The sequence below is a fragment of the Phyllobates terribilis genome, unplaced genomic scaffold (genome assembly GCF_046119375.1).
Source record: "Phyllobates terribilis strain yellow unplaced genomic scaffold, ASM4611937v1 Scaffold_4__5_contigs__length_816908805, whole genome shotgun sequence".
Lineage (NCBI taxonomy): Eukaryota > Metazoa > Chordata > Amphibia > Anura > Dendrobatidae > Phyllobates > Phyllobates terribilis.
In genome coordinates, this window is record NW_027362764.1 from 467,095,890 (window position 1) to 467,112,806 (window position 16,917).

Consider the following 16,917-nt stretch of genomic DNA (forward strand, 5'->3'; position numbering starts at 1 on the left):
AGCTATAGTTGAAGAACACAAACTGTGTTATGTTAAAAGATTATAAACCACCAGCTGACGTATTAGGGTTCACTCACATGGCCGTCAGTTCTCTCGAGAGAATCATGGCAATTATGCAAATGAAACTTGGCTCAAACTCTGATCAGAGTTTGAGCGGAGTGTCAGTTCAATGTTCTCCTATCCCAGATGCAGAGGAGACGGAAAAAGTAATTTCTCTATCTTCTCCATTGCCATCATTCATGGAAATCAGACTGCACTCGGATGATATCCGACAGCAGTCCAATGTTTCACACGCACCCATTGACTTGTATGGGTGCGCATGGTCAGGTTATCGGATACACTTGCAGCATGCTGTGATTGTTTTCTCATGTCGAATCGGCATGAGAAAATAATCGCTGTTCTGCACTGCCCCATATTATAACATTGGGTCAAGTGCTATCCGTTAAAACAGCGGATAGCACTCGGCCATGTTATACAGCAGTGTGAGCAAACTCTTAAAGTGCCCCCCCCCCCCCCGGTTCACAATAAAAATGTCATAATGAATGCATAATGCATAGTATAGTTAAAATATCTGGTGCCCTCTTTTTTATTTTTTTGGCACAGGTTATCAGATTCCCAGTCTTCTTTTCATTTCTGGAAAATGCCTTCCTATGAGTACTGTGCTTTACCAAAGTGGAATAATCAAGCTTTATTCTTGGCTGATAGATCCAGAAGAAACTGGAATGTCTTAAGCCAGCATTCATATGTTACAGCCATTGTTTTTTTTTGCTGTAATTGTGGCAAAATTGCAGTGTTTTGAGTACAGTGTTTGAAAATCTGAGCAAAAAACACAATTCCCATTGTGTTTTACCCTCTCATCAGAGAATCCATCAGGTCTTATGTGAAAAGCCCTGGAAAACAGGATTCATGTGTATACGGAGCTTATAGGGCCATTGACTGTAATGATGCAGACACAGTCATGGTGTGCTCTATAGTACAACATTTTCAGTCATATTCACATATTTCATGTGGGCTTCAAGACATGGTCGACTGCATCTTAGAGCCCAGCTCAAATAGGTGAATATGGCAGAAAACGATTTCCATCAGAGCACACAGTGACTTCTTCTACAGCATTACAGTCAGTGACCCAGTCAGCGCATACGCCAGAATCCTGTTTTCCAGGGCTCCAGACATAAGCCCTGACATGAGGGTAAAACACAGTTTAGACTACTAAAGCACAGCATGCATAATCCAGCCTGAGAGCTTCTTCTCCAACTGAGAGCAGGGTTGAGTATTTCAGACTACCTGAGCACATTATAGTCTGAGTAATCTAAGGAGCTGGTATCCATTTTCCTGATATCAAATGGGGAATAGGAATCAGAGAATTCATGCTAGAAAAATGAAAAATAATTAAAAAAAACCTTATGCTTAACTCCAGTAGCTGCATCGTTATAGTGCCGCGTGTCTCGTGAGCGCTGTAACCAATCGGCAGACGCTAATTGACTGCAGTTCTCACACCTTTGGACATTTGAGGGAAGGGTGAGTGATGCAGACCATTGTCATTTAAAATATAAAAGTGTGAATTACCCCATTTCTCCCCAGATTAAAAGTAAAGAAATAAAAAAACATATTTGGTAAAGCTGTGCTCATAAAAGTCTAATCTATCAAAATATAAATGCGGTAAGTTATATTTATTAATATAATTACATTTATATGGTAACAAAAACAACTTAAAAGAACAAACTCATAAAAAAAAAACAGAAAATTAAATTACCTGGCCATGAAAGATTTAAAGACTGTTCTAGGAAATGTTCTTGGAACTGGTTTGGCCCTTGCATATTCTGTAGCATTAGTGAGGCAGCTTTTAAGGGTGTAATATGAGAAACATTTGTAGTAAATTACTTTAGAGGTAGGAATCTTGGAAATTGTCAGCATGTGAAAACACAGTTTTCATGAGACAGAGTAATCTCTTCTTGCACTGGCGTAAAAGTATCTTCCAATTAGTGAATAATTCCTTTAATATGCTGTACTATTAAAGCACATGGATAATGCTGGTATCTAAGAAGTTAAACAGAAGGAGAGAACTTTCTCTTCGGTGTGATCACAGGGTCTTGGTGAGTATGACAGCCACCAGGTACCTAGTAAGGCCACCAGGTCTGCCACAGGTACCTGCCGAGGAATGACCTAACAGATTGCCTGTCAGCATATTGCTGGCAGGAAAAAATGTTTTGCTTACCCCCTTTACCCCCGAGGATGGTTTGCACGTTAATGACAAGGCCAATTTTTACAATTCTGACCACTGTCACTTTATGAGGTAATTACTCTGGAACGCTTCAACGGAGCCCCCTGATTCTGAGATTGTTTTTTCGTGACATATTGTACTTCATGATTGTGGTAAAATTTCTTCGATATCACTTGCGTTTATTTGTGAAAAAAATGGAAATTTGACGAAAATTTTGAAAATTTTGCAATTTTCAAAATTTTAATTTTTATGCCCTTAAAGTAGAGAGATATATCACACAAAAGAGTTAATAAATAACAATTCCTACATGTCTACTTTACATCAGCACAATTTTGGAGCCAACATTTTTTTTGTTAGGGAGCTATAAGGGTTAAAAGTTGACCAGCGATTTCTCATTTTTCCAACAAAATTTACAAAACCATTTTTTAGGGACCACATCACATTTGAAGTCACTTTGAGGGGTCTTTATGACAGAAAATACCCAAAAGTGACACCATTCTAAAAACTACACCCCTCAAGGTGCTCAAAACCACATTCAAGAACTTTATTAACCCTTCAGGTGCTTCACGGGAATTTTTGGAATGTGTAAGAAAAAAATTAACATTTAACTTTTTTCACAAAAATGTTACTTTAGACCCAATTTTTTAAATTTTCGCAGGAGTAACAGGAAAAAATGGACCCCAAAATTTGTTGTGCAATTTCCCCTGGGCACGCAGATACCCATATGTGGGGAAAAAACACTGTTTGGGTGCACAGCAGGGCTCGGAAGGGAAGGAGCGCCATTTGACTTTTTGATTGTAAAATTTGCTTGAATAACTAGCGGATGCCATGTTGCGTTTGTAGAGCCCCTGTGTGCCCAAACATTGGAGCTCCCCCACAAGTGACCCCATTTTGGAAACTAGACCAACCAAGGCACCTAACTAGATGCATAGTGAGCACTTGGAACCCCCAGGTGCTTCACAAATTGATTCATAAAAATGAAAAAGTGTTTTTTTTTTTCAGTTTTTCATTTTTACGAATCAATTTGTGAAGCGCCTAGGGGTTCCAAGTGCTCACTATGCATCTAGATAGGTGCCTTGGGGGGTCTAGTTTCCAAAATGGGGTCACTTGTGGGGGAGCTTTAATGTTTGGGAACACAGGGACTCTCCAAATGCAATTTGGTATCCGCTAACAAATTGTCGGCTCAATTTGTTAGCGGACACCATGTTGCGTTTGGAGAGCCCCTGTGTGCCCAAACATTGGAGCTCCCCCACATTGACCCCATTTTTGAATCTAGACCCCCCAAGGCACCTATTTAGATGCATAGTGAGCACTTGGAACCTTCAGGTGCTTCACAAATTGATTTGTAAAAATGAAAAAGTGAAAAAAAAAACACTTTATCATTTTTATGAATCAATTTGTGAAGAACCTGGGGGTTCCAAGTGCTCACTATGCATCTAGATAGGTGCCTGGGGGGTCTAGTTTCCAAAATGGGGTCACTTGTGGGGGAGCTCCAATGTTTGGGCACACAGGGACTCTCCAAATGCAACATGGTATCCGCTAACAAATTGTCGGCTCAAATTGTTAGCGGACTCCATGTTGCATTTGGAGAGCCCCTGTGTGCCCAAACATTGCAGCTCCACCACAAGTGACCCCATTTTGGAAACTAGACCCCCCAAGGCACCTATCTAGATGCATAGTGAGCACTTGGAACCTTCAGGTGCTTAACAAATTGATTCGTAAAAATGAAAAAGTGAAAAAAAAAACACTTTTTCATTTTTATGAATCAATTTGTGAAGCACCTGGGGGTTCCAAGTGCTCACTATGCATCTAGATAGGTGCCTTGGGGGGTCTAGTTTCCAAAATGGGGTCACTTGTGGGGGAGCTCCAATGTTTGGGCACACAGGGACTCTCCTATTTAACATGGTATCCGCTAACAAATTGTCGGCTCAAATTGTTAGCGAACACCCTGTTGCGTTTGGCGAGCCCCTGATGTGCCTAAACAGTGGAGCTTCACCACAAGTTACCCCATTTTGGAAACTATACCCCTCAAGGATTTTATTAAGGTGTATAGTGAACATTTTGAACCCAGAGGTACGACACAGAATTTGATAACATTAGGTCATCATATTGAATAAGTTGTCATTAGTCTTGAGCGCAAGTGCTCTCTACTTGAGTTTGCATCGGGTACTCAGGTATGCACCATGTACTGCGTGTGCTCGAGTGACATCAAAGCAAAAGGTGGCTACTTTGAAGAATCTAGAATATAAGACATATTTTCAGTTGTTTCACACTTTTTTGTTAAGTAAATAATTCCACATGTGTTAATTCATAGTTTTGATGCCTTCAGTGTGAATGTACAATTTTCATAGTCATGAAAATACAGAAAAATCTTTAATTGAGAAGGTGTGTCCAAACTTTTGGTCTGTACTGTATATATGTATATATATATATATATATATATATATATATATATATATATATATATATATATATATATACACACACACACACACACCCGTATATAACTCCAACATATATAAATCAGCACTTTACATTTTGCAGGGTTCATAGATAAAGCGTAAGGCCAGATTTAAACACGTGTCGTAGTCCAAGAATGGACCACGGTGGTGCAAAGATTAGCTGTGGGTCTCCTGATCCAAACTTGTTAACCTCTTATATGCATTGAGACTGTTGAGTTTATGTCAGGAGACTCGCTGCTGATCCATATATCACGGATGTCTGCATGCAGCCTAACAAATAATACATTAATTCAAATGAGAGGGGTGAGTGCACTGTATGCTAGTTTACAATCTATGATTAAATAGGGGAAGACACAGTGCTTTTATTATATGGTCTTGTTTATAATAAATACATTTTTGTACATGCAAAATTGCATGAGCTGGTGAACAGCCAATACATATGCATGTAGATAAAGCAGTTGGTCCCCAACCAGTATTTGTGTATATGCAGAGAGCTCTTTCAGAACAAGGAGTGGAAGGTTCAAATTATGAAGGATTTTAGTCTTACATCATTAGTAGAATGGAGAGGATGGTAGACAGAGATGAGTGAGGAAATGTAGCATGGTGCAGCACTGTGCAGAGATTTGTGGGTGTCATAATTTTAGATTGTATTCTATAGCGGATGGTCAATCAGTGCAAAGGCTGGCACTGGGTGAAGACATCAGTAAAACGGCTGGACAGAAATATGAGCCTCTTTTAAAATTGGAAGTGGCGCTAGCAGGTAGGCCTATTGTATACTGTAGTAAAGTAAGACAATACCCATGTCTGTCAGAATAGGAGCAGTTCTTAGAATTAAGTTGCGATTTGCGCTGGATAAAGGCCAAGCAGAGCTCTTGGTATAAATAAAATGTATTCGTTTATTAGATTGTTAGTAAAATCTTACAAGCAGTGATTAAAAGGATATTAAAATAGATATCATAAATATTGATAAAAATTAGTAATTGTTTCAGGTCCCACAGAGGATAGGCGTGGCAGGACTGTTGCAGCAAAGTTGTACTCCTTCTGCGCTAGGGTATAGTTCTCCAGATAAAGTGGATTTATCTTGTGGTGTATTCTTCCCTTAATTAAAAACAATTAATTTAAGTTTTAAGGTAATGGTGTAGAGAGGGTAGGTCTTAGTACAGGTGCACTACTCTTACTTGATCGTGAGGAAAGATAGAAGGCGAGAAGTGGTCCTGTGGGTTGATTCAATGATGTGATTCCTCGTTGGTTATAGAGGGAGGCTAGAAAAGATGATAAATAGGGTAAAGTGGGGTTTTCTTGTTTAAAAATTAAAGATTTGGTGGCACGTAATTGTACCTGTATTAATGATGAGGCGGGTAGTCAATTTCTTTGTAAATTGAGACGATGGTTACCGGGGAAATCTGGTAGGACTTGTGTTTCAGGAAGGTCCAACTATCTCTGATAAAGTGCAGACTCCCTCTCGGGGGATTCATATCGTATTCTACCATCAAAGTAGGACCTTCCTGAAACACAAGTTATGATTTCTATTTTAATATCCTTTTAATCACCGCTTGTAATATTTTACTAACAATCTAATAAACGTATACATTTTATTTATATCAAGAGCTCTGCTTGGCGTTTATCCAGCGCAAATCACAACTTAAGTCTAAGAAATATGAGCCTGCCTGCTGTATTCAATAGAGATTGAGAAAGGAGAGTTTAGTGAAGGGAAGACTGATTATTAGTGAGCTGTAGTCATCAAAGCCAAAGTAAACCAGAGCAGCAACAGTTTTCGCGGTTTCAATGGTCAATCTCAAACATATCATATGTAGTTGGAAACGGGTAAATTAAACTATTCATATACCATTACAGCCGCACTCATACATTTCCGTTTCCTTTTTTTAATTCTTTCTCAATTACCTAGTTCCCCTGAGACAAAAATTAAAGAGTTAGTAATAAAAAATGTTATCCTCTATCCATAGGATAGGTGAGAACTTGCTGACTGCTGTGGGTCAGACCACTAGGACCTCCAGCAATCCTGAGACAGTGACTCTGCAGTCCCATCTTAAATGAGCTGAGGTGCATATGCTCTATCTCCTTTCCGTTCATTGTCTATGGGAACGTTGTTTTTGGCAATCCCATAGACTGAGTGTGGCGCCCCATGGGCCAGTTGCCACAGTAGTGTTGCATCCTTCACCAAAGGTGATATTATGCTTGGAAGCAGGAGGAGCTCCCCACATCAGGTAAACCCCACATGCGCACACACAGGTTCTGATCCCTGACCTGAAGGGGGAGCTCTGCACCCTATTTTGGGGGAGCTGCCTTTTCCGGCTGGGGGGAGGAGTTAGTCAGTGAGTGTGAGAGGGAAGGGAGAGGGGGAGAAAGCAGCAGAGGGAGAAGGAGAAAGTTCTGGGTAGCAGAACAAGTGAAGAGCTCACGCCAGGCAGAGGAGCAGTAGACGCCAGAGTCCTGGGTTGTACGCGCATTGCACGTCCTGGCAACTGATTCTGGGGGACAGGATACTGCAAGTTTCTTGGCCACAAGCAGAGGCCCAGCAGCACAGCGGTATAACTAGAGCCCGGAGCTGCACCCAAGATGGCAGTACCCGTTATAGTTTTGCACCGCCTGCTAGTACAGAGCTTAGGGCAGGAGTGAAGAAAAGGGACCGCATGATAGTTCACAGGCAGCAGGACCTGCAATGGAGAAGCGCAGCAGGCAGGTCTCCAAACCCACCTGACAGGATGGACTCTGATTGCTTCCAGGCTGACCAGACCCTCCTGGACCTAGTGACCAGTGCCCCGGACTCCACAGCTTTCTCTCAGTAAAGGTAACCGGACTGCATTCCTCGTGTCTGTCTTCTTCTTCTGCGCCTCCCCGCAGCTGTGCTACCACCGCGACTATCATCACTGCTGCCGCCCTGCTCTCTGCACCCTGTTTTCCCTGCCGCCATCCTCCATATAAGCTTTCTCAATCCCTGGGGGCCTGCTTCACCCGTGGGAAGTGTTTCATCCCAGCTGCTATACCAACTATCGCCCAGGGTCCACACAGCAGCGCTGGTCATTCCTGGCCAGGCACCACAGGTGGCGTCACATAAAGACTTCAAATCCCCTGTAAATACTCCCTTCATCTGCTCGGCCTGGGCAACAGAGCTGCGCCACTGCCACCGTGACCTCCCTGGAAGAGTGCCGGCGTGGCTACCGAGTACCCTGGGCCCCTACGGCCGCTGCACTGAGCATGTGCACCTCCACACCACTCAAGATGGGGCTTCAGAGCCTTGATCTCTAGGTCGGTGTTCAAATAGGTAGCTATTGTATTTTTGGAAATAACCCTTTGAATAATAGGACACTGCTGCATTTATGTGTACAAAGTTTTATTTACAAGACAACATACTGTACATTGTCATTAGAATGAGTTTCAACCCAAAAATATGGTGAATCCTACAAAAAAAATATACCAAATAACCACAACCAGAAAGAAAGCATGCTTTCTAGGAAAGTCATATTGTGATTCCACTTTTTATGTCTATTTTAGCCTTTTTTGTGTGTGTAAGATATTAAGAAATAAAGACACAGTGTATAGTGTAATCATTTAAAAGCTGGGAACAAAAGGCTCTCAAAGTAAAAAACACTGAAGTGTATGTTTATAGAGACTTCTTGCTTGGAGAAACATTGACACACCCAACCACTCCCTTATAGAAGCATAGATTGCTATGTCCCAGCATGCAAAATAATCTCTCTTTCACGCTGTCATGACAGAATTAATTTTTATTTCAGCAGCATAGCATCATTATAAAAGTGTTTGATTTCATAGTTTGCAGGAAATCAACAGTAATTTTATTGGTTGTTATGGACAAAACCACAGTTTTTCATTTTGATTTATTAGAAAAAATGTTCAGTAATAGTGTTAGCACAGATAGCGCATGTGCATATTTACTTCATAATAATTATTATATGAAGGTTCAGTCATAAGGTACATTTAGATGGACCAATAATGGCCATTAAAGGACCATAGATCGACTACATACAAGCAGATTGATGTCAGTTTAAAGAAGGTTTATGGTTTTGAAAATACCTTGTACTCTTCTGCAGTTTGTTTAAAAAAAAAACAACTCTACTTTGTTTACTCTTCCTAGGTCCAATAATGAATCTATGCCACTGCACAGTGTTTTGTATTGTCTGCAGCACTGACACCACTACTACAGCAGCCAATCAGTGAACTCAGCAGTGAACTCAGCAGCTGCTCGTGCCGTCAAATTGGACAGAGCCACTGAGTTCAGTTATTGGCTGCAGTGCTGTCGATATGATGTCAACTCTGCAGGCGATAACAATCACTGAGCGCAGCTGTGGAGACTCAGAACTGGACCCGGGGAGGGTGAAAAAAATGAAAATTTATATTTTTAAAACTGCAGCAGGGAGACCAGAGTTTTCCAAAGCCGGAAAAACGCTTTTTTGAACGGTTTAGACAGGCTGGCTACACTTCAACATACAATCCAATCATTTTGTGCAAATAGTGCATTAAGTTATAAGCAGCATGTCTTTTTTTACGTAGGATGATGTGGTGCTGAGAATAGTGTTTTTAAAATTAGTTTCCGACTCAATTTAAACTAATTAGACAGTCGTATAGATCTTAGTCCCAATAAAAATCATGCCTGTTGTGTAGTTTTCTCAGTTATGATTATCCATAAAATGATTTTTAATTATTTTGCAACTGAAGGCCAAACTCTTAGTGCACCATTCTGCTCCCATGCCCCTTTGTTGATTGACATATCTGTGGATCAGTGTAACCAGCAGCTACAGCATAATGGAGAGTGGGGTGTATGCAAACAGCAGCCAGTACTCCTCTCCTGTCAGTGTCAGTGTGTGTGCACATAACCAAGGTTTAAGTTCAGGAAGCATTTTCTGTAGGCAAGCAAGTGCTGTCAATCATCAAAATAGGAGGGGGTGGCACGATGGCACGAAGAGTTTGACCACACCAAGGGTGCACTTAAAATCTAATTTGCATAAAAGATAAAGAGTATTTTCTGGATAATCATAGCTCATAAAAAAGGCAAAGTCCTCTATATGAATATCTGATCAGTTTAAATTGAGTGTGGGGTTGTGAATGACTCCCATTAAGCTGGCTTAAAAATCATCTCACCTATGGAATCAGTGTTTAGCTTGTTCATCGGGTGCTTGCCAGCCTGTTTTGACAGGCTGATAACTGGGTATGATTTCTTCTAGAAAAGCTCGATCTCGATTATCTGCTTGTCCAAATAGGCACCTATTTTAACTCATATTTAATGATACACAGTAGAGATGAGCGAATAATGAATCAATTAATTTTTACAAAAATTTGTTTCACAATGAATAAATTTGCAATTACTCTCAATACAGGAAAGGCTCTAATTGTCTGGCAAAGATGTGTATAATACTCTGAGGTCTACTAGGACTCTATTGAACTGCTATTCCGCTCTTTAACCAAACAAAGCCTTAGTAAAGTCCAAATAATGTCAATATATCTGATTAAGGGAAAACAGATGCTAACTGGTTGTAACCAACATCCCATTTAACAAAACACTGCACTAACTGAATTATTAGGCTACTTAAATTTTAAAAATGATTTAAAAATAATCCATTTAGAGGCACAAGCCGTGGCTTTTTCACAAGGGGTGGTGCAATTTTTTTACTTGTTTGCAAGAGCTTTGTTCTTTGCTAAAATGAAAAATGATATCTTTTTCAAACGCTGCCCAAAATATGATCCCTTTATTTAGAGAGCAGAAACAGGTGTGCTGTTTTAAAACGGAAGGGAAAAAATTATTCATTTTTAAGATCTGCAACTGGTTTGATATTATTCAGATGAATAAACAATTATATTGGCTTTTTATCAAGCTGTCCAAAAATTATCCATTTTTTTAGACAAAAGTTAGCTATTTTCATAGTGAAGCAGCATTAGCTTGTCAAAATACCTGTCAAAAATTGTATATGCTTTGAGAGCCAGTTCATGTTTTTGAATCCAGAAAAGGGCAGAGCATAGCTAAACAACACACTGGACAAGCACAGGAGATATGTGTGGTAACCTATTGGCAGCAACAGAAGCTATGTTGTAGAAAAATAAGTCTGGGCAGTCAAGGAGATATCTGGTAGTGTAGGGCAATGGCAGCCCCAGCAGCAGAAGTATAGTATAGCACTATAAAACACAGTGAGCAGCTAGAAGATGTGTGGCTGGTGGGGCACTGGCCTCTGCACAGCAAAAAAATAAGATTGTCCAGGCAAGTAGATTTCTGGCAGTGTAGGGCCAGCAATAGCAGCCCTGGGAGCACAAATAAAGTATGGCACTAAAAATCACAGTAGGTAGCCAGAAGATGTGCAACTGGCAATGGCTACTGCATAGTAGAAAAATAAGATGGGGTAGGCAAGGTGATGTTTGTTAATGCAACACCAATAATGGCAACCCTAGCAGCAGCATAGGTGACATGATGGACAGAGAGTAATTGCATGGCTCGCCATAGGCCATTGGCACTGGTGGAAGCAAAAGCATGTAGAAGATAAGAGGTAGACAGGCCGATGGTACCGCGAATCTTATCATGCCCAATTCATTTTGAAAACATTAAGGTTTTTGACATTTGTAGTTAATAACCAAGTATGTTCGATTGTGGAAAAATGACTGGCAACACTGCATAGCCTCTCTGGCAGTACTCTGGAGGCTATACATGATTGAACATCAATAATAAACTAGGCTAGTTATGTCCACTGGTCGACTTTGCTGAGCAAGATGTCCATGGGATTGGGGCTCAGGGTTTCAACTGACACTGATGACTAAACCTGACTAGTGCATCTCTGTTTGTCGAAGTGCATCAGGTTGGAGTAATAGCAGATAAAACATCTGGTCCATTATGTCAAATATACTGTAGTTGTTTCTGCTGCCTTGGCTGGTGTTGTTGCTGCTGCCCTAATGCTAGCACAGGATGGAGAGAAGAAGAGGGGACTTGTGATCAGCAGGCGTTCGTTCTGCAAAAGCTTTGCTGAGCAGGGAACACAGCATATTCTGTTAACACACTAATTTAGACTCCCTTTCTGAAGCCAGAAATTTTATTTTATGTTATAGTGTGGGTCTAAAAGCATGGCTGTCCAATAATTATCCCTTTGCTTGATGCTAACAATATGCCTATACAATCATTAAAGCATACACCTTGCCATGCTCACCAGCATGTTTAAAGACCCTGTTGCTTCACTTTCATCACCTCGCTGCAATGATTGGTGGTCAAAGCTAGTTTTGTCATCACCATATTCACTCAGTCAGCCTCGTCCCCTGTGTGTGCCAACTCAATGTCCCCCACACATCTACCTGCTGCTGTTCATTCTCTTTCACCTCTTACTCCGCATCTTGCAGCATATAACATGGGCCTTAAGGGTCCCCAATGCACCCAGGGTGGCGATGAACATGTACAAATTTCTGATCTTCCTCCATACTCTTTTGTATTCAGCTTATTGTTTTTCTCAAGATAAATATGAGGGGTATGATAATTGATTCCATAGTTGTCCCTAATGACAAATTTTGTAGGCTCTTCATTGGGCTTTTGTAGTCAAAACATGTCCATTATCAGCTGTTAATGGTATATCTCAAAGTATCCCAGGCTCCAGTTTGGCTGCTGCATAAAAAATCCGATCACCGCTTTACGCTGTTCATACAGACCCTTCTACATATGCAGCATCGAATCCCAGTGAGTTACAACATCGCAAATCAGCCGGTGCTCTGGCTGACCACTCTGTTTTTGCAAAGCCAGAAGGGCATGCTGTGCCACATAATAACTAAAAAAGAAAAACACAGCAAAAAAGGCATGAGTGTTTACCTGCCAGATCTCAGAACTAGTGCACTACCAGGATGCAGCAAACCCATATAATAAAGATGCACAACCTACCATTTCATGGAGGGGGTGATTACTTAGTATTACAATTGCACACAAAAAGGCTTGTATAGGGTGCGGTTCACACCTGGGTAGTGCACAGTATCTGGCTTACAGCATAATAGTTACGCCCATACTATTAGATTAGGAAGGCTTCCCACTACTATCTGAGTGCACCCCATGAGAACAGGCACCCTAGTTTACAGTGCCAGCACTGATGGGCCTGGCTGCACCCTGAAATAAAAAAGTACAAAAATACATCCAGATAATAAAGATGGCATCAACACAGCTGCAAAATACTGATGAGACAATCACTCACAACCTACCATTTCATGGAGGGGGTGATTGCTTAGTATTAAAATTACACAAAAAGGCTTGTATAACCTTTTTGTGTGCAATTCTAATACTAAACAATCACTCCCTCCGTGAAATGGTAGGTTGTGAGTGATTGTCTCATCAGTATTTTGTACCTGTGTTGCTGCCATCTTTATTATATGGGTTTGCTGCATCCTGGTAGTGCACTAGCCACATAATAACAGTTGAAATGAGCGGACACCTACCATAGCCACCATAGCAAATAAATTTATCTAATTTATACAATGTGATTTTCTTTATTGTTTTGGGATATTCTATCTCTCAATGTTAAAATTAACCTACCCTTAAAATTATAGACTGTTCATTTCTTTGTCAGTGGGCAAACTTACAAAAACAGCAAGGGATCAAATACTTATTTCCTTCACTGTAACTGTCACTTGGCAGTTGCTACATACATAACTATAGTGCATTGCAACCGCTCAAAATATTCACCCAGGTGTCTGGTGCATTGCATTTTGGAGCTCACAGACAAGGCAAGGGAGTAGCCTTCATTTTCATGCATGTGAGAGCAGAGCCCCTTTCTCTTGCCCCTTTCTGCAAGAGATATTAGCTTCAGGTAAATTTGAGCACACACTATCATTTCCCGAAAATCAGAAAACTAAAAAAGTCCTTATAGTAGCGACTGCGCCTCCAGCAATTTGACCAGGTAAGAATTTAGTTAGTACAAAAGTAGATGACTGGGAGCAAATGCCTGTTTCCTTGACAAACTCAGTAATCTCTGGCCGCTGTTCACGAGCCATGAGAACTGCTTCTTACCTGATGTGTCCAGAGCTCTTCTTTTTATTAGCCGGCCTGGCACGACATCACATGTGCATTACCCTACAGTACTGTGCAAATTAATTGGGACAAAGGAAAAAAACACATATTTTTGAATATTTAATAATAAAATGTTATAATGCACTGTTACATTCTAATTTTAGTAAGAAATATGTCCTCCTTTAGTATATATGAGATTTTCAATGCGTTTTGGCATTGATTCTACCAAGTTTTTGCATAAATTCTTCAATTCTTCATCATGGAGCCACACTTGTATAGCACTGTTTATCATGCGTTCTTTGGTTGTACTGTCCATTTTGCCAAGACGTCTCTTCACAATGCTCCACAAATTTTCTATAGGATTTAAGTCTGGTGAATTGCCAGGCCAGTCCAGCACTTTTACTTTATTTTCTTCCAGGAATTTCTTCACACACTTGGAATTGTGGCATGGAGCCAAATCTTGTTGGAATGCCCTTTCAAATTTACGCATGAATGGCACAATAAAACGTTTTAAAACGACTATGTATTTGGATGAATTCATCATACCGTCAACAGGAAATAAGCTTCCTGTACCATCAGCTGTAAAAAAAAACAAAACATCTGTTTTTGAGGGTGTTTTACAGTTTCTTGAATATGATCAGCTTTTTACTTAAAAAATGCTTTGTCCCAATTAATTTGCACAGCACTGTACAACAATGACAAAGCGGCAGACCAGCTAATCAAAAAGGAGTTGTGGACACCGACAGGTAAAAGTCGGTGATCACGGCTCATATCCTGACCTGGCTGTTGCACAGTTAAATCATATCTGTAATCATGTTATTACTACCGAATATGAGAGATGGATGTGTATGATTGTTTATAAAGAAGCACTCCCATCAAAATTTTTATCCTCTTAAGGTCACGTTCACACATTCAGTATTTGATCAGTATTTTTCCTCAGTATTTGTAAGCCAAAACCAGGAGTGGGTGGTAAATACAGAAGTGGTGACGTGTTTCTATTATACTTTTCCTCTGATTGTTCCACTCCTAGTTCTGGCTTACAAATACTGAGGTAAAATACTGACCAAATACTGAATGTGTGAACGTAGCCTAAGGGGTAAATCTGTGACTTTCTAAAAAACAAAAAATGTGCCTAAGCACTAACAGGCAAGTAGTTGCTACTTACCTGCCTGATGTGCACGGCTCCGTTCTTCCCCCGCACAGAGCGGTCACAGACCGCTCCTGCCGGAGATTCAGCAGAGCGGAAAATAATCCACCACTTTGTTGACATCACATTAGCAGAGGCAGCTGAATCTCCAGCAGGAGGGGTCTGTGACCACGGAGCTGAGCACGACAGGCAGGTAAGTAGCAACTATCTGCCTGTTAGTGCTCAGGCATATTTTTTTGTTTTTCAGAAAGTCCCGGATATCCCCTTTAATATATTGCAATCAAGATATTTTATAGCACTGTGTACTTACAATTGCTCATTTTGTCTTTCTACCCAGCTAATTCTTCTCTTTTCCATTAGGTCTATGACATCACGTGATTAATAACTGACTAGCTGAATCCTTCTAAGTTAGGCCAATATATATTTGTATCTCATGAGCATACAACTCCCAGTATGTCCTTAACAATGGTAAAGAGATGCTGGGAGTTGCTGTTATCTGTCATCACCAGAATACAGACCATACAAGAACCACAGTCAGAATCAACAAGTAAACATTTACATCCAGGTACCTTATGGGTGACCTCTTCTCTAATTGAGTCTCTTCTTTCTTTTCGTCTCCATCTTGCCCAGACGCCATGACTCCATGATGACTTTGCACATCCAAAGCTCTTCGCTGCAGAAGTCCTTCTTCTCCGGTCTTCTGCAGCATATCCCGACATGGTGCCCTTTAAAAATAACAGTGTTATTAAAATGCTCCTGAATAAAAAACATCTGTCCATATTATGACCTAAATAAGCCTCCTGTATTATGTGGCCTCCACATTGTCCACTTAAATTAACTATAACTGCCACACTGTCTGCCATTATCAGCTAGAACCCCTACACCATCCATCCTTATGAACCATGGCCTATACCATGGGGGGATCTGCTGCTGACCCTGTTACAGGGGTAATGTCCCCCAATTTTGTACTAATGTCCCCCATCCTGTGCCCCAGCTTCCAGGTATATATGTCCCCAATTCTGGTATATATGATCTCCATCCTTGCAGAGATGCCCCCCATACTGATATACAGTATATGTTCTCCATCCTGCTATATATGCCCCCTCCATCCTTGTATAGATGCCCTTCCATCCTGGTATAGGTGGCCCCCCATTCTCGTATACAGTGCCTACAAGTAGTATTCAACCCCCTGCAGATTTAGCTGGTTGACACATGCGGAATTAACTTGGCATTGTGACATTTGTACTGTAGATCAGCCTGGAAGTGGGAAATGCACTGCAGCAAATTTTTATTTTTATTTTTTTTTTAAAACGTAAAAAGTTAATTCAGAGTGTCATTTATTATTCAACCCCTCAAACCACAAGAATTCTGTTTGGTCCCCCTAAAGTATTAAGAAGTAGTTCAGGCACCAAGAATAATGAGCTTCACATGTGTGGATTAAAGATCTCTTTTGCCAGCCTTTTCTGACTATTTAAGACCCTCCCCAAACTTGTGAACAGCACTCAGACATGGTCAACATGGGAAAGACAAAGGAGCATTCCAAGGCCATCAGAGACAAGATCGTGGAGGGTCACAAGGCTGGCAAGGGGTACAAAACCCTTTCCAAGGAGTTGGGCCTACCTGTCTCCACTGTTGGGAGCATCATCCGTAAGTGGAAGGCTTATGGAACTACTGTTAGCCTTCCACGGCCAGGACAGCCTTTGAAAGTGTCCTTCCATGCCGAGGCCAGGCTTGTCCGAAGAGTCAAGGCTAACCCAAGGACAACAAGGAAGGAGCTCTGGGAAGATCTCATGGCAGTGGGGACATTGGTTTCAGTCAATACCATAAGTAACGTACTCCACCGCAATGGTCTCCGTTCCAGACGAGCCCGTAAGGTACCTTTACTTTCAAAGTGGCATGTCAAGGCTCATCTACAGTTAGCTCATGATCACTTGGAGGACTCTGAGACAGACTGGTTCAAGGTTCTATGGTCTGATGAGACCAAGATCGAGATCTTTGGTGCCAACCACACACGTGACGTTTGGAGACTGGATGGCACTGCATACGACCCCAAGAATACCATCCCTACAGTCAAGCATGGTGGTGGCAGCAT